We start from the raw sequence: 19,589 nt of genomic DNA, 5'->3' as shown, positions 1-19,589 counted from the left end.
TCGAGCTCCTCCTGAGCTTGGTTGCGTCATCTGCATGGACTCATCGGCACCTGCAAGCTGGTTTTGGAAGTATCTATGAGCCACAAGGACTCAGCAATCTCGCACCCTCGCGATCAAGACTATTTAAGCTCATGGGTAAGGTAAAGGTATGAGGTGGAGCTACAGCAAGCGACTAGCATATATGGTGGCTAACATATTCGCAAAAGAGAGCGAGAAGAGAAGGCAAAGCGCGGTCGAGAAACTATGATCAAGAAGTGATCCTGGACTACCTACGTCAAGCATAACTCCAACAACCGTGTTCACTTCCTGGACACCGCCGGAAAGAGACCATCACGGTTACCCACGCGATTGATTCATTTTAATTAAGGTCAAGTTCATGTTTTCTACAACCGGACGTTAACAAATTCCCATCTGCCCATAACCGCGGGCATGGCTTTCGAAAGTTCAAATCCCTGCAGGGGTGTCCCAACTTAGCCCATGACAAGCTCTCACGGTCAACGAAGGAATAGACCTCCACCCGAGACGTTCTGATCAGACTGGGTATCCCGGTACAACAAGACATTTCAACAGGGTAAAACTAAACCAGCAACACCGCCCGATGTGCCGACATCCTGATGGGAGCTACACATATCTCGTTCTTAGGGCAACACCGGATGAGACATCCTACGAGTAAAACCAGCCCTCAAGTTTCCCCGAGGTGGCCTCGCAGTCTACTCAGTTCGGACCAACACTTAGACAAGCACTGGCCCGGGGGGGTTAGAATAAGATGACCCTCGGGATGCGCGACTCCCAAGGGAAAAAAGGCTGGGTGGCAAATGGTAAAACCAAGGTTGGGCATTGCTGGAAACGCTTTACTTAAGGCAAACTGTCAAGGGGTTTCCATTATAGCCCAACCGCGTAAGGGACGCAAAATCCGGGAACATAACACCGATATGACAGAAACTAGGGCGGCAAGAGTGGAACAAAACACCAGGCATAAGGCCGAGCCTTCCACCCTTTACCAAGTATATAGATGCATTAATTAAATAAGATATATAGTGATATCCCAACAAGTAAGTAAATGTTCCAACAAGGAACGGCCTCCAATCTTCACCTGCAACTAGCAACGCTATAAGAGGGGCTGAGCAAAGCGGTAACATAGCCAATCAACGGTTTGCTAGGACATGTTGGGTTAGAGGTTTGACATGGCAATTGGGAGGCTGACAAGCAAATGGTAGGCATCGTAGCATTGGCATAGCAAGAGCGAGCAAACTAGCATAGCAAAGATAGTAGTGATTTCAAGGGTATGATCATCTTGCCTGAAATCCCGCAAGGAAGAAGAACGAGTCCATGAAGAAGATAAACGGACGTAGACGAACGGATCCTCACAACACGACGTTACCGGAACCAACCCGAAGAAGCAACACCGAAAAGAAGCAAACAAACATGGTAAAAAACCTTCACATAATCATGGCAAGATGCACAACCAAGTATGATGCATGTCCGGTTTAATCATGCATGGCATGGCAAAGTGCACAAACAATACTACAAATTAAGTGGAGCTCAATATGCAACGAGTTGCATATTGACGGAACACCACATCAATTATTTAGTTCGATCTCGTTTATGTACCCAACAATATTAAATGTTATTAAATAGGACAAGAGGGTGAAGCAAATGAAAACTACCTATCTACTCAAGGTTAAATGAGGCCGGAAGCAACGAACAACAATTCCGGAAACTCCCCATGAGCATATTATAGATTTGTACTGTTCTGCCCTAAACACAATTTTAGAGTTGTTAAACATGCAAGATGATGCCACCATGTTAAACTAGGCAAAATTCTACCCCATTTACATATAAAGATTATTAAAATCCGAGTTACGGTTATTTAGTTATGAATAAAATCATTTTAACATGGCATAGGAGCAAATTAATGCAAACAGCATTTTAAATATTTTAAACATAGATGAAAGTTGGATATTATTAATCTACACAAAATTCTGAGCAAGTTTCATATATAAAACATTTTAATTCGATGCACGGTTAGTGAGTTTTTAAATGCATGAATATGAGGGTCTAAACTGCAAAACTGCTGTCTCAGGATAATAGACAAATCGTCCAGACGCTGAAAAAAAACATGCATCGGGCCGAATCTGAGGAAGCCTAACAGCGAGGGAGAAAAAATAGAGGAGGGGGCGCTGGGGTCGGCTCACCCTTGGGCCTGGCCCAGCAGAGGAGGAAGGAGGCCGAGGCGAGGCCGGTTGGGCTGGCGCGGTGCGGATCTGGACCGAAGGCGGGGACGGCACGCTGGGCCTGGGAGGCCACGGCGGGGAGGAGGCCGGCTGGGCCTCGCATCTGGGCCGGTGCGGACGAGGTGGACTGGAGCCTCACGATGAGAAGTCAACGAGGGCGCGGTTGTTTGGCCTCGCTCGATGCAGAGGAAGCAGACAGAGGAGGCGAGGCGCGGGGCAGCTTCAGCCGATGCAGGGCGCGGCGGCGGATGGAGCTCCTGCTCCGGCGACGCGGCGGTGCAGGGAACGAAGGAAGGTGCGGATCCGGGAGCGGCAGGACGGCGGCGAGGGCGGAGCAAGGCGACTGCGAGAGAGCTCCTGGGCTGTCCATGGTGGCCTGCGATACTGGTTCAGAGAGAGAGATGTGAGAGGAGGGAGCCGCAGGGAGAGATGGAGGGAAGGAGAGCAGCGGCAGGGCTCATCTGCTGAGTGCGACAGCGATGAGGATGGCCGGACGGAGGCGGGGACGCGGGGCTCCGGGCAGGCGAAGCCCTCCCGCTCGAGGGGCTATGGTGGCTGCCGCAGGTCGAGGAGGGCCAAGGGGAGCTCCTCGCCCGGGCGTCGGGTGAGCACGGGGATGGAGGTGAGGGGGCCGGCCTGGAGCTTTGCCAGAGACGTCCGGGCACAGCTACGCTGGATCTGCTGCTGCTTGCGGCACGGGGACGAGGAGGAGGGAGCTCGTGCTCCTGCCGGGCTCCGGCGAGGCTGGCTCGTGGTCGCGGCGGGACAGCTGGATCCAGGGCCTCGGTGGGATTGGTTGGCTGGAAATGACTGCGCGAGAGGATTGGGCAGATGGATCGGGATGGATCCCGAGGTGAAAGAGGACTGGCGGCGGCGGCTGGGAGGATGGGACAAGGGCCCTCGGTTTTAGGGTTTTGTCCAAAGAGCACTAGGAATATATATATATATAAAGGAAAAGGGAGACATTTAGGGGCTAAACCGTCCCTCCAAATAAATCTAGCGGTCGAGAAAAATAGGGTAGGAAGTCCAATTAACAAAACGAAGACGTTTTGTAGATGTTTGGGGATGATCCGGACACAACGGTGGCGACAGTCCGGGTCGGGTCCGGGACAGATGTTGTAACGCCCCGAGACCGATGTGCCAGGTGTCGTTCAGTTATTCGTTGTTGTTGCGTTGTCTTTGCTTGCGTGTTGCATCTTATCATGTCATCATGTGCATTGCATCATCATGTTTTCAAACTTGCATCCGTCCCGGTCTCCTCGTTCCGTCCGTTATCCATTCTGAGCCCAGCCACACTTGCACGCGCCCGCGGCATGTCCGAAATATTATTTTATAACTGGCCGGAAAATGTTCTCAGAATGGGATGAGAGTTGACGTGTGGTCTTATTATAGTGTAGATAGACCGCCTGTCAAGTTTCATCGCATTCGGAGATTGTTTGATGCCCCAACGGATAAATATAGCGGCAATAGTAGCCGGTCTAACGTCGGACGTTTTCGGTCTCCGGAAACAGACGCCGGGTCTCTCTCTTCTCTTATCTCAGCTCGAGACCGTCTACACAGCCCACCACTCACTGCCAGGCCTTACCTAACCTCTCTTGTCAGCCCGCGACCCTCCTCGCACGCGCCCGAAAGCTGTCCCGGACCCGACTCGGACAGTCGTTACCGCTGTGTCCGGATCATCCCCAAACGTCTACAAAACATCATCGTTTTCCTATTTGGACTTCCTAGTGTTTTATTCTCGACCGCTCGATTTTAATTGGAGGGACGGATTATCCCCTAAACTTCCCTCTTTGCCATATATATAGTCCACTCATAGACTATTTTGGACAAATCCCTAATTTTTAGGGATCCCCCCAGCCGCCGCCACACTCATTTCCACCTCGGGATCCTCTCATTCCCCCCCGCACCAACCACCAGGCCATCCCCTGATCCCCTCCTCTCGATCCAACCTCCTCGACCTCGCCGGAGCCACCGCCCGCTGCATCAGGCTGGCCCCCTCACCCTGCGCCTGTGTCTCTTCTCCCTTCCCTTCCCTTTTCTCTCTCTCCCTCTCATCTCCTTGCTCCCTCTCTCTCGCAGGGAACACAAGGACCCAGGAGCTCCACGCCATGGCCGCCCCTTGGTGCTTCGTGCAGCGCCTGACCTGCTCCTTCCGGTGGCCTCAGCCTCACGCGCCGCGCCAGCGCAGCAGCGCCTTGTCCACTTGCCGTCTTCGCCGCCCGTGGGCCTCCCTGCCCGACGCCGTGGATGGCCGCCGCCCCGCTGCTCCGAGACCAAAGTCCCGTCGATCTGTAGCCCGTTCCAGCGCCAAGACGCCCCGTTCGCGCCGCCGTGTCACCCGCGTCGCGCCAAGGCCCTCTTCGCCCGGATCCCGCATCGCCAGCAGCAAGCTCCGCCGCTCCGACGTCTGCTTCCCCTGCATCGAGAAGCTCTTGTTCGAGGAGGGTGTGGTCGCGCCTGGCTCTGCACCCCTCCATCCCCTACGCCTCCATCTCTTCCTCGCCGCCGAACTCCTGCTTCAAGCCGCGCCGGCGCCTCACTCGTTCTGCTCGGGAACGAGCACGCCCCAGCGCCTCTGCTTTGAGCTCGCGCGAGACGATGAGTGCTCAGCAACCGCATTGACCGGATCGGTCAGATCCAGCTCGGCCCATGATGATTCCCCGCCTTTGGCCCAGCTCCAGCCGGCCTCATTCGGCCTGCCTCCTCATCCTTCGTGGGCCAGCCCAGCGCAGCGCCAAGCCTAGCTCCAGCGCGCCCTTCGCAGCCTCCCTCTGCTTCCAACTGGGCCATGGCCCATGGTGAGACCCCCAGCGCCCATGTCCTGTTTCGGACTGCAGCTCTATTTCGGCCCATATCATGTTTTTTTTCCGCGCCTGGGATTTTCCTATTTATCCAGAGATTGCCAGTTTTGCAGAATAGTCCCCCTAGTTCATGCATTTAATAACTCACTAACCGTGGATCGGATTAAAATGTTTTATATATGAAACTTGTTCAGAATTTTGTGTAGATTAATAATATCCAACTTTCATCCTTGTTTAAAATGTTAAAATGTTGTTTGCATCAATTTGCTCCTATGCCATGTTAAAATGATTTAATTCATAACTAAATAACCGTAACTCCGAATTTAATAAACTTTATATGTAAATGGGGTAGAATTTTGCCTAGTTTAACATGGTGGCATCATCTTGCATGTTTAACAACTCTAAAATATTGTTTAGGGCAGAACAGTACCAAACCTAATTTATGCTCATGAGGAGTTTCCGGAATTGTTGTTCGTTGCTTCCGGCCTCATTTAACCTTGACTAGATAGGTAGTTTTCATTAGCTTCACCTCTTGCCATGTTAATCAACATTTAATATTGTTGGGGTACATAAACGAGAGAGAACTAAATAATGTAACACGCTCGATGCGACTATATCTCCCACGTGTCGAGGCACGACTTAGAGGCATAATCGCATTGAAGGCATATGTCGCAAGTGAGGTAATCTTCACACAACCCATGTAATATCATAAGGGAAAGAGATACATAGTTGGCTTACAATCGCCACTTCACACAATTACATGAATAAAACATTACATCATCCAAATACACTCATGGTCCGACTATGGAACCAAAATAAAAGAAGAACCCCAAATGCGACAAAGGTCCCCGATCGACCCCAACTGGGCTCCACTACTGATCAACTAGAACGAAACAACACAAAGGACAAGATCTTCATTGACCTCCTCCTGAGCTAGGTTGCGTCATCTGCACGGACTCATCGGCACCTGCAAACTGGTTTTGGAAGTATCTGTGAGCCACGGGGACTCAGCAATCTCACACCCTTGCGATCAAGACTATTTAAGCTTATGGGTAAGGTAAAGGTATGAGGTGGAGCTGCAGCAAGCGACTAGCATATATGGTGGCTAACATACGCAAATGAGAGCGAGAAGAGAAGGCAAAGCACGGTCGATAAAAGTATGATCAAGAAGTGATCCTAGACTACCTACGTCAAGCATAACTCCAACAACCGTGTTCACTTCCCGGACTCCGCCGGAAAGGGACCATCACGTTACACACGCGGTTGATTCATTTTAATTAAGGTTAAGTTCAGGTTTTTTACAACCGGACGTTAACAAATTCCCATCTGCCCATAACCGCGGGTACGGCTTTCGAAAGTTCAAATCCCTGCAGGGGTGTCCCAACCTAGCCCATCACAAGCTCTCACGGTCAACAACGGAATAGACCTCCACCCGAGACGTTCCGATCAGACTTGGTATCCCGGTACAACAAGACATTTTGACAGGGTAAAACTAAACCAGCAACACCGCCTGATGTGCCGACATCCTGATGGGAGCTGCACATATCTCATTCTCAGGGCAACACCGGATGAGACATCCTACGAGTAAAACCAGCCCTCAAGTTTCCCCGAGGTGGCCCCGCAGTCTACTCAGTTCGGACCAACACTTAGACAAGCACTGGACCGGGGGGGTTAGAATAAGATGACCCTCGGGATGCGCGACTCCCAAGGGAAAAAAAAGGCTGGGTGGCAAATGGTAAAACCTAGGTTGGGCATTGCTGGCAAAGCTTTACTTAAGGAGAACTGTCAAGGGGTTCCCATTATAGCCCAACCGCGTAAGGGACGCAAAATCCGGGAACATAACACCGATATGACGGAAACTAGGACGGCAAGAGTGGAACAAAACACCAGGCATAAGGCCGAGCCTTCCACCCTTTACCAAGTATATAGATGCATTAATTAAATAAGATATATAGCGATATCCCAACAAGTAAGTAAATGTTCCAACAAGGAACGACCTCCAATCTTCACCTGCAACTAGCAATGCTATAAGAGGGGCTGAGCAAAGCGGTAACATAGCCAATCAATGGTTTGCTAGGACATGGTGGGTTAGAGGTTTGACATGGCAATTTGGGAGGCTGACAAGCAAATGGTAGGCATTGTAGCATTGGCATAGCAAGAGCGAGCAAACTAGCATAGCAAAGATAGTAGTGATTTCGAGGGTATGATCATCTTGCCTGAAATCCACAGGGAAGAAGAACGAGTCCATGAAGAAGACAAACGGACGTAGTCGAACGGATCCTCACAAACGCGACGTTATCGGAACCAACCCGAAGAAGCAACACCGGAAAGAAGCAAACAACATAGTAAACAACCAACACATGAACATGGTATGATGCACAACCGAGTATGATGCATGTCCGGTTTAATGATACATGTCATGGCAAAGTGCACAAGCAATCCTACAAATTAAGTGGAGCTCAATATGCATCGGGATGCATATTGACGGAACACCACAACCATTATTTAGTTCTCTCTTGTTTATGAACCCCAATAATATTAAATGTTGATTAACATGGCAAGAGGTGAATCACAACAAAACTACCTATCTAGGCAAGTTTAAATGAGGCCGGAAGCAACGAACAACAATTCCGGAAACTCCTCATAAGCATAAATTAGGTTTGGTACTGTTCTGCCCTAAACAATATTTTAGAGTTGTTAAACATGCAAGATGATGCCACCATGTTAAACTAGGCAAAATTGTACCCCATTTACATATAAAGTTTATTAAATTCGGAGTTACGGTTATTTAGTTATGAATTAAATCATTTTAGCATGGCATAGGAGCAAATTAATGCAAAAAACATTTTAAATATTTTAAACATAGATGAAAGTTGGATATTATTAATCTACACAAAATTCTGAGCAAGTTTCATATATAAAACATTTTAATCCGATGCACGGTTCATGAGTTATTAAATGCATGAACATGAGGGTCTAAACTGTAAAACTGCAACTCCGGAATAATAGATAAATCGTCCAGACGCTGAAAAAAAACATCACGGGCCAAATCTGGCTTAGCCCAGCAGCAGGGAAAAAAATAGCAAGAGGAGGGGGCGCTGGGGCGGCTCACCCTGGGCCTCGGCCCGTTAGCAGAGAGGAGGAGGCAGGAGCTGGAGATGGCCTTGGGACGCTCGCGCTGGGCCTGGAGGCCAAGGCGGGGAGGCTGGGCCGCACTCGGCGCTGCGCTGGCCGGGAAGCTGGACCGGCCCCCGTGGAGGGTCAACGTCGTCGAGCGGGGGAACTAGTTCCCGATCCATGGCGATGGCGGCGATGGAGGACTCCGGCAGCGAGCGGGGTCCGGCGAGGCGGCAGGAAACGGGCGGATCCGGAGAGCTCCATGCCGGATCTGGACGGGGCCGGAGGAAGGGAGGCGACGGCGAGGGAAAGCGGCATCGGGACGGGCAAGGCGGCGCCGGCCATGGTGGCCCGCGGCGGCGAGGGCGCACGGCGGCGGAGAAAACCGGTGGCGAAGGCGTGGATCGAAGGGCTCCTCCCCTCGACCGGCTGCGGGAGCGAGGAGGCGCGGGGTGCCTGCGGGCGGCGGCGGAGATCCGGGCTCGCGCGGGCCCCGGATGGGCTCCGTGGGCCGGCGGCGAAGTGGGGCGGCGCGGTGCCATGTGGCGCGCGGTGAGTGGAGGGGAAGCGGCGGCGGGGTGACGTGTCGCGCTCTCATTGGGCGGAGTGAGGTGGCGGAGGCAGCGGACATGTCCGGCCGGTGGTGAAGGTTTCGTCCGGGCGCGAGGTAGAGGACGGCTAGGGTTTGGACTGCGCGAAAAATTCGGAGGGGATCACATATTTATAGGTAGAGGGTGCTAGGAGAGTCCAAATGAGGTGCGGTTTGTGGCCACGTGATCGTGATCGAATGACCGAGATGATGGAGCAGAGTTAGGTGGGTTTTGGGCCAAATTGGAAGGGTGTTGGGCTGCAACACACACGAGGCCTTCTCGGTCCCTCGGTTAACCGTTGGAGTAACAAACGAAGTCCAAATGGTACGAAACTTGACAGGCGGTCTACCGGTAGTAAACCAAGGCCGCATGGAAAGTCTCAGTCCAATCCGGAAATGTTTAATCCGCACACACAAAAGAAAGGTAGAAATGACCACCGGAGGAGAACGAAGCGCCGGATTGCAAAACGGACAATGGGGAAAAATCTCGGATGCATGAGACGAACACGTATGCAAATGAAATGCGCATGATGACATGATATGCAATGCATGACACGCAAGCAATGACAAGGCAACAACAGCGAATAACTGAACGACACCTGGCACATCGGTCTCCGGGCATTACACATGCAAAGAGTATATTGGCAGCGGAATGTAAAGCATGCAACTTGCAAGAAAGTAAAGGGAAGGGTTTGGAGATTTCAAACGCAATTTGGAGACACGGATGTTTTTCCCGTGGTTCAGATAGGTGGTGCTATCCTACATCCATGTTGATGAAGACTTCAACCCACGAAGGGTAACGGTTGCGCGAGTCCACACAGGGCTCCACCCAAGGGCAACGGTTGCGCGAGTCCACGGAGGGCTCCACCCACGAAGGGTCCACGAAGAAGCAACCACCCACAAAGGGTCCACGAAGAAGCAACCTTGTCTATCCCACCATGGCAACGCCCACGAAGGACTTGCCTCACTAGCGGTAGATCTTCACGAAGTAGGCGATCTCCTTGCCCTTACAAACTCCTTGGTTCAACTCCACAATCTTGTCGGAGGCTCCCAAGTGACACCTAGCCAATCTAGGAGACACCACTCTCCAAGAAGTAACAAATGGTGTGTAGGTAATGAACTCCTTGCTCTTGTGCTTCAAATGATAGTCTCCCCAACACTCAACTCTCTCTCATAGGATTTGGATTTGGTGGAAAGAAGATTTGAGTGGAAAGCAACTTGGGAAGGCTAGAGATCAAGATTCATATGGTAGGAATGGAATGTCTTGGTCTCAACACATGAGTAGGTGGTTCTCTCTCTCAGAACAAATGAGTAGGAATGATGCGTGTGTTCTGGTGGCTCTCTCATCGAATGAGAAGGAGGTGGAGGGGTATATATAGCCTCCACTCAAAATCCAACCGTTACACAGATTTCCAATCTCGGTGGGACCGAATCATAAAACTCGGTCGGACCGAAAATGTAAACCTAGTGAGCGTTAGGAATTTCGGTGGGACTGACATGCAACTCGGTAGGACCGATTCAGTTAGGGTTTGGGCATAACGCAATCTCGGTGAGACCGATTACACAAACTCGGTGAGACCGAGTTTGGTAATTACCTAACCAGAGAGTTGGTCAGGAAAACTCGGTGGGACCGATTTGCTCTTTCGGTGAGACCGAGTGAAACTCGGTGAGACCGAAAAGTTACAAAGGGGAAACACCGAGTTTACATTGCAATCTCGGTGGGACCGATTCGCTCTTTCGGTGGGACCGAAAAGTTACGAAAGGGAAACAGAGAGTTTGCAACCCCATCTCGGTGGGACCGAGATCCTTATCGGTAGGACCGAATTGCTAGGGTTTGGCAGTGGCTAATGACAATTGAAACTCGGTGGCGCCGGATAGGAAAAATCGGTAGGACCGAGTTTGGCTTAGAGTTTAGGTCATATGTGGATATGGGAAAGTAGTTGAGGGTTTTTGGAGCATATCATTAAGCACATGAAGCAAGAGGCTCATTAAGCAACACCTCATCCCTCCTTGATAGTATTGGCTTTTCCTATGGACTCAATGTGATCTTGGATCACTAAAATATAAAATGAAGAGTCTTGAGCTTTTGAGCTTGAGCCAATCCTTTGTCCTTAACATTTTGAGGGTTCCACTTTCACATCCACGCCATGCCAATCATTGAGCTTTCCTGAAATAATCATCTTGGAATAGTATTAGCTCAATGAGCTATATGTTGTTATGAATTACCAAAACCACCTAGGGATAGTTGCACTTTCAAGCGCTCTTTAACTTCTCGGCCATCTCGGCCATCTCTTCTATGCTTCGGCAGTAAGCAGCCTGTTCGGCTCTCATCTCTTCAAGGGCCTTCTCGGCAGCCGCATCGCTTTTTCTGGCTTGCTCCTTAGCTCGGGCAAGTTCTGCCCTAAGATTCTCCACGGCGGTCGTACCATCTGCGTCAAGCACACACATTGTAAGACACTGGCATGAAGCTCCTCTTACCTGATGCCGCCCGAGGAATTACATACCTTGAGCCTCATCAAGCCGCTTGTTGACAAGCGCGATGTCGGCATCTGCCACGTCCAGTTGCCGCTTTAGTTCGTCCAAATCATCAGTTCAGCTTGATTCCGGACACCTCGCCACCTACATTCAAAGGCGACATCTTAGACCTGGGATTATGATCCTCTACGTGCCGTCATTTCTTGACAACGCGCAGAGTCTCAGGGGCTACTATCTACACAGGGCGCATCTTGTTTTATGCGCAACTGACGAAGAAGTACATTATCAAACATACCTCAAAACCCGTCAGCAAACTTCTGACGGCCTCATGCAATGCGCTTTCCGTGGACGAAATCCTTCCAATCACAGTATCCATCAATGCACGGTGCTCCTCTGAGATAGAAGCTCGCCCCAGCAGAATCATCAGCTCCTCCGACCGCGCACCAGACGGTGCCGGGCTCGTCCTATGACCTTCATCGAAGGCCGGACACGGAGAACCTTGGGGGGACATATGGCTACCTTCCACCCCTGCCGGATTCGGAGAAACCCTCCGCGACGACACCTCAGGGTCGCCCGCCTCGCCAGGCGGTACGGCAGGGGGAGGCGTTCCACTCTCCATCATCTCCGGAAGAAGATCCCCCGAAGACGAGCTCTCCTGAGAAGGGCTAAGGTCCGAGCTACAAAGTAAAATTTCGGTTAATCTTCTCAGATAAAAAGCAAGGATTTCTCTCATCCCTCTAAAGGAAAATCTTTCTCTACTTACGGCTCGCTGGAGGGCTGATCCTTTTGAGGGCGTAGTTCGGCCGAGGATCTCCCCGGCGTCGGACCCTCTGACGAGGACTTTTTCCCCTGCTTTGAGGCCATGGTCTCCGGGTCGTCAGAGGCGGCCCTCTTCTTCCCCTTAGGAGAGGAATTGTCGGTTCCTCCCTTCGGAGCAGCCTCCTTCGAGGAGGCCATAGTTTCCTTGTCCTCCCCCTCACTTCCCTCCAAAGGCACGATCTTCAACATCCTGACCAGCACGGGATCCGGCCTGGTCTCAGGAAGGGGAGCCGGACACCTGATTAGCTTTGCCTTCGCTATCCACTCCTGTTTAAAAGGACAGCTCTTTTAGGGGCGAATTTATGACAATTTTATGGATAGCGAGTCCGGGCACAAGGTTACTTACTTGAGTATCCGGGCGATTGTAGCTTAAACCTGCGTCCTCGGTCAAATCCGGACACATTGCTTGTGATCCGAAGAACATTTTATACATCTCCACGGGCGTTGCGCCCATAAAATCCTGGAGAGCTCGTGGTCCCTCCGGATTAAACTCCCACAGACGAAGGGAGCGACGTTTGCCGGGCAGTGTTCGGCGAATCAGTATGACCTGCGTCACCTTGACCAGGTTGAGGTCTCTTTCTAAGAGAAGGGCACGTCTTTGGATAACCCCCAATCTAATCCTTTGTTGACCCATGACGCTAGCCGTGATGGGGGACCTGAGCGAAAGGCAGGAGGCGCCACCCACTTCGCGCTCCTGGGAGCGGTGATGTAGAACCACTCTCGTTGCCACAAGCCGAGCTCCTCTTGAAAGGAGCCCTCGGGCCATGGAGCATCAGCATTCTTACTTATGACAGCGCCTCCGCACTCTGCGTGCCGTCCCTCGATCATCTTCGGCTCCAATCCAAAAGTCTTGAGCCATAATCCGAAGTGAGGAGTAACACGGAGGAACGCTTCGCACACAACGATGAATGAGGAAATGTGGAGGATGGACTCCGGAGCTAAGTCATGAAATTCCAGCCCTTAATAAAACAACAGCCCCCTCACGAAGGGATCCATCGGGAAGCCTAACCCCCGAAGGAAGTGAGACATGAACACTACGCTCTCACCGGGCTGGGGACTGGGAATAGCCTGCCTTTGAGCAGGCAACCTATGCAAAATTTCGGCGGTCAAGAACTTAGCCTCTCTCAACTTTAGCACGTCCTCCTCCGTGACGGAGGAGGGCATCCATCGGCCTTGAAGGTCGGAACCGGACATTGTCGAAGGTCCGAAGCGCCTAGAATCTGGAGCCTAGGGTGTTGGAACTCGAGGCGATGGGCGAACTTGTTTTGAGATTGGGGAAAAGGAGTAAGGCCCTGGTCTCTTTATAAGAGGTTGAATACTAGGAGCTCTCCCCGTAATCGTTTGGGACTCGCCTTTAATCGAGAAGACATGCTAACGGGCACGATTGGGTTACCCACGTCCGTATTGACGAGAATCCCGTAAAAGGGGGGACACGATCTCTGCTTTGACAAGACGTGCCAAGGAAACCGCCTCGCTAAACGTGCTGAGGTGGAAAAGTAGAAACGATTCGAGTAAAGGACTTGGCCGTAGTATGATGTCACACTGCGGAATGCGTCAACAGATTAGATTTGTGTTGATATTATTCTCTCTATGGCAATATGGGGAAACTTATTTTGCAGAGCCAGACACTATCCTTGGTGTTTAAAATATTCTTGAAGGACTTGGAGGAGGAACCCGCCTTGCAATGCCGAAGACAATCTGCGCGTCGGACTCGTTGTCATTGAAGCCTGGTTCAGGGGCTACTGAGGGAGTCCTGGATTAGGGGGTGTTTGGGTAGCCGGACTATACCTTCAGCCGGACTCCAGGACTATGAAGATACAAGATTGAAGACTTCGTCCCGTGTCCGGATGGGACTTTCCTTGGCGTGGAAGGCAAGCTTGGCGATGCGGATATTCAAGATCTCCTACCATTGTAACCGACTCTGTGTAACCCTAACCCTATCCGTGTCTATATAAACTGGAGGGTTCTAGTCCATAGGATGACTTCATCATACAACAATCATACCATAGGCTAGCTTCTAGGGTTTAGCCTCCTTGATCTCGTGGTAGATCTACTCTTGTACTACCCATATCATCAATATCAATCAAGCAGGAGTAGGGTTTTACCTCCATCGAGAGGGCCCGAACCTGGGTAAAAACATCGTGTCCCTTGTCTCCTGTTACCATCCGCCTAGACGCACAGTTCGGGACCCCCTACCCGAGATCCGCCGGTTTTGACATCGACAAGTCCCTTTTGGTGGGTGTGGCTGGATTGGGGCGGTTTTGATTATTGTTGGCTCCGTTCCCATTCCCATTCTTAGAACCATTGTGATTATGCATTCCACTTCCTGTGTGGTTGTGACCTCCATGGTTATGAACAAGTCCTCCCGAACTGGGGGTTAGGCGAGGCTTCTGCTGAGCTCCTGAGTTATACTTCCCTTGTCCATACTTTCTCTTGCGGTTCTCAATCTGCTGCTGCTTCCCTTCAATCATAAGAGCCTTATCTACCAACTCCTGGTAGTTGTTGAAGGTTGCTACCATCAACTGCATGCTCATCTCATCATTCAGCCCTTCCATAAACTTCTCTTGCTTCGCGGCATCTGTGGCCACATCATCAGGGGCATAGCGAGATAACTTGCTAAACTCATCCATGTACTGAGCCACAGTACGGTTCCCCTAGCGTAGGTTGCGGAACTCCCGCTTCTTCAACTGCATAGCTCCAGTAGAGACATGGGTCGTGCGAAAAGCTTTTTGAAACTGGTCCCAAGTGACGTTGGCTATGGGGAAAGTGGTTGTGTAATTCTCCCACATGATGCTGCTGGTCCATCCAACTGATGTGCGGCAAAACGCACCTTCTCTGCATTAGTGCATCCCACAGTGGTTAACTCCCTTCCAATCCTGCGGAGCCAATCATCTGCAACTATAGGCTCGGTGCTACTGGAAAACACCGGCAGCTGTAACCTTAGAAAACGGGCTAGGTTGTCCACTAGCGGCGGGTTGTTGTTGTTGTTGCCCTGGTTCTGAACTAGCAATTGCATCAAAGTGTTCTGTTGCTGGATCAACTGGGTGAGCTCCAGTGGGAAAGCAAAACCGTTGTCACGTCTCGGAGGCATCTGATGGGTTTAGATGGAAGAGATCAGAATAGAAAAGGGGTCTAATGAGGAAACACTGCCCATATGCACATGAGACAAACACAAACATTTCACTCAATCAATCAAGCAAGGGCATACAAACAGTCTAGGACTATCGCAAAAGTGCTCATCTACTACTAATTACATGGGGAAAAACTACTAATATTTGGTGGTCATCTAGAAATTTTGATCGGTGGAAGACTCCATGATGTCTGCTCCAGCTTCGTCTTCAAAGTCATCATCACTAGGATCGGAATCGGTGTCGTCGATGATGATGTAGTCCTCGGGGCGTATCTCCTTGGGTTCTTCTTCTTCTTCTATTGGTGCTAGTCCTCCCATGAATACTCCGATCTTCTTGACTAGGTCGTCATTCTTCTCCAGTAGTGTCTTGATTTCTTCCTCATATCCGTCGCGTGTAAACTTGAGTTCTTCCTCCAGCTCGATGATTCTAGTCTTCGCCTTCTTCAAGTCCATCATGTCCGCGCACATCTGGTTCTCCTGACGTCGAATGTGCTGGTTTAACTCCTGGATGAAAGCTGCAATGGATCTATCCTTCCTGGTGGTGATTACTTCCCATTGCTCGTCTCGGCGCCCACATATTTGGTAGATAGTGTCCTTAAGCTCCCTGCTGTAGACTTCTCCAATGCGTCCCATGGTAATGTGGGCTGCCATGCTCTTGCCTAGACTCCAGGTGGGTGCTTCGAAAGAAAATTCTATGGGTTTAGAAGTTGGCGAGAACGTTCTTCCTGGAACTTGTACTTGAATCATCCGGCGCTCCTCTTCAGGTAAAGTGGCGTTGTACGTCCCGGTGAAGCTTGGTATCCCAATGTTCAAGTACCTAGTGACTTCCTTCAAGTGGCGTCCAAAAGGTGTGTCTTCATCCGGTTGTGCAAACTTGTTCTTCATCTCCGCCATCCTAAAGAGTAGAAAATGGAGAGGAGTCAGAAATGAGAAGAGAAGTGTGGCCTAGGGTTTATCTTAGTGGTCGTGTCCTACCCTTAGCGTGTGCTCTGATACCATCTTGTAGCAACGCGACCTCAGATGGTCAAGTCTCTGTGCTTCAGTGTCATCCCTAGATCGGTAATCCTGACACACACAGTACTCGAAGGATTTATAACAGAGTGGCAATCACACACTTATTACATTGAATGTCTCCAAAGAGAACTTATTACAATAATATGGCTTAAGGCCATCTAATACGATAACAGTGGAAAGCTTGGAAGATAAAGTGAGTCCATCAACTCCAACGGCATAACTGAGCTGGACGGCAACGACCTAACGAACCTTACTCCTCGTCTGAAAAGTCTACACATAGTACGTTGCAGCCCGAAAACGGGTCAGCACATGGAATATGCTGGCAAAATAACACAGAGGAGCAAGAACAGAATAATGCTATCACTACATGCATATTTGGCTGGTGGAAAGCTCTATGGTTATAGTTTTTGCGTAAAGCCAATTTTTCCCTACAATAAAGGAATAGATTTTTATTTAACTATCATGTTAGTTGAAACAACATTGAGAAGGTTCCTCCAACTCAATCCCAATTAAAGTGATTAACATCCCAACAATATTAATTAAGAATGATGAGATACATGTGATAACCCAAATACTAGATACTCAAGATTTGTCCATAACCGAGGACACGGCTAACCATGATTAGATTATACACTCTGCAGAGATTTGCGCACTTTTCCGCACAAGACTCGATCGCCTCTGTTGGATTTCTCGCACTACAAGGTGTTTGAGAAACGGATGACCGAGACACAGTCTTTCAGAAACATTAACTCTCTACTCCAGACAGACCATACCAAACCTACATCCCACTACCTACTGATCTGCCTCTTCAAGAGCTTCACGTAACTTACTCAACTATGCTAGAGCCCGTAGTAGCTTGTGGCTGCACACGGAAGTTTCTAGCATGAATCATCTCGGTTCCCTTTGAGCCTGGGTGGCGGTCCATAGGAAGATCACACGGGTACTCTGGGATTTCCAAAAATACAGGCAACACTGGGTACTCTAGGTACCTCAATCCACCCAGATGTTAATTTAAATTGCCACCTTAAATTGAACCATTAATTAACAATCTCGCATCTATCATGGATTTCACTCAAACCCAAACCACGTCTATGAGCATAGCATAGCAATATATGCAACGCAGAAGTAACTCTCAAGGTTTGAATCTAACAGGGTAATAGGTTCTACCTCATCAACTACTTCCCAACCCACATGTTAATGACATCCTAATTATGCAATGTTTGAGGATTGGAACTAATGCAAAAAAAACTGGGTATGAGAAGAGTATGATCAATGTGTTACTTGCCTTGCTGACGATCTGCAAAATCTAGGGACTCGTAGTAGCAAGCGGCGCACTCCGGGTACTCTATCGCAAACAAACAAGCATACAATAAGTACTCATCTAATGCACATGTAAAATTCGAAACCAGAAGGTTCAACTTAAGAACTCTGGTTGGCAAAAAGAATCAAATCGAACGAAGCAACGAAACTCAAACGGTGAAAAAGAAAAGCTTCGTTTACTATTCTAGATCCAGGTCAAATTTTACAGTAGCAAAACTTATTTAAGTTAGTTGAACGGAAAGAGGGTTTCGAGACGAAACTCTAGGCGCTTGAATCGCCTGATTCTGACTAACGAGCGAAAAGAAAAACAGAAACTAAGATCGGATGAGAAATCGCGATCAGAGAAAACACGAAATAAATCCGATAAAGGCAAACTGACGAACAGACTAACAAACGAGCGTTCGTTAGCTGTATCTAACGGGCGAAGAACCGTTCGTTAAAACGAACGTACGGACGAACGTCCGCTAACTAAAAGAACCGAGAAAAACCGGCGAATCCGAAAAAAAACGGATCCAGGGTTTCTAAAACAACCGAACGGTTTTTATAAAAAAACCGGCGGCGGAGTCTGGTGGCTACCTCCGGCGAGGGCTCCGGCGGGGTGGCGGCTCGCCGGGCGGCGGCGGCAGCGGGCGCGGGCGGCGGCGACGGCGGCACGGCAGCGGCGGCTGGCGCGGCGCATGGCGGCGGTGGCTGCAGGAGGCGCGGGCGGCGGCGGTGGCTGCAGGCGGCGCGGGCGGCGGTTGTGGGGTGGTGTTGGGGGGGTGGCGGCGATATTTAAAGGGGAGAGGGGGGTGGCGGCTGCTTGGGGGAGGGGGCAAGGCAGCGGCGGCGGCGGGGAGTCCGGCTCGGACTTGGAGTCCGGGCCAGCGGCGGCGCGCGCGCAGGGAGGCGGCGGGACGCAGGCGGCGGCCTGGCTCGGCTGGGCCTTAGGCCCAGTCGGGCGTGGAACTCTTTTTTTTAAAATAATTTTGCCGTCCGAAAAAAAATCCTAGAAAAATAAATAAAAATCTAAAAATGCCAAAACAAATTTTCAACGTCTAAATAAAATATTTAGAACGAGATGAACATTTTCTTGGCCCTAAATGCAATTTTGAAAACGTGCAATTTTCCTAATGCAAATTAAATCCGAATAAAAATCAAATAGTGATTTTAATATTTTTCCTCCGATATTTCAACTATTTTGGAGAAGTCATATTATCTCCTCTCATGTATTTTAATATGAAATATTTTTCGGGGAGAAAAGTAATTAAAATCAAAATCCTCGTTTCAATATTTGATAAAAATCAAATATGAAAACGGGGAAATCCCCAACTCTCTCTAAGGGTCCTTGAGTTGCTTAGGATTTCGAGGATTGCGGAACGAGAAATGCAATAAAATATGATATGCATGGATCACTTATGTATAACAGTCCAAATTGAAAATTTGGGATGTTACAGTTCTAGTACTTTTACTTCAAGCAGGATGGTATATAAACCACTTCTCCTTGGGGGAGATCAACATGAGTAGCAAATGATTCACACAAAGAAGCTACTATCTCAGAGTCAAGTCCATATTTAGTGCTAAATTCACGAAAAGCATTGGAATCCATAAAAGATTTAACACAATCAAACTTAAGGTTTATACCTGACTCCTTACCTTCGTCAAGTTCCCAATCTTCAGAGTTGCGTTTAATTCTTTCCAATAAATCCCATTTGAATTCAATAGTCTTCTTCATAAAAGAACCAGTATAAGAATTATCGAGCATGGATTGATAATTACGAGAAAGTCGAGCATAAATTTTTTGAATAATAATTTCTCTTGAGAGCAAATGATTGGGGCATGAATATAACATTAACTTAATCCTTCCCCTATATTGAGTGATACTTTCTCCTTCACGAAGCCAATATATATATATATATAATTCCGATCATGATGAACCAGATGCATAGGATAAAACTTCTGATGAAATTCCAATTTCAATCGGTTATAGTTCCAAGATCCAATATCATCACATAGCCTATACCATGTCGATGCCTTTCCCTTCAAAGATAAAGGTAAGACCTTCTTGACATCATCCTCAGAAAGCCCGCAAGCTTAAATAATCCACAAAT

The sequence above is a fragment of the Triticum urartu genome, chromosome 2A (assembly GCF_056163025.1).
Source record: "Triticum urartu cultivar PI428250 chromosome 2A, HENAU_Tu73, whole genome shotgun sequence".
Lineage (NCBI taxonomy): Eukaryota > Viridiplantae > Streptophyta > Magnoliopsida > Poales > Poaceae > Triticum > Triticum urartu.
Note: the sequence above shows the minus strand (reverse complement) of the source record.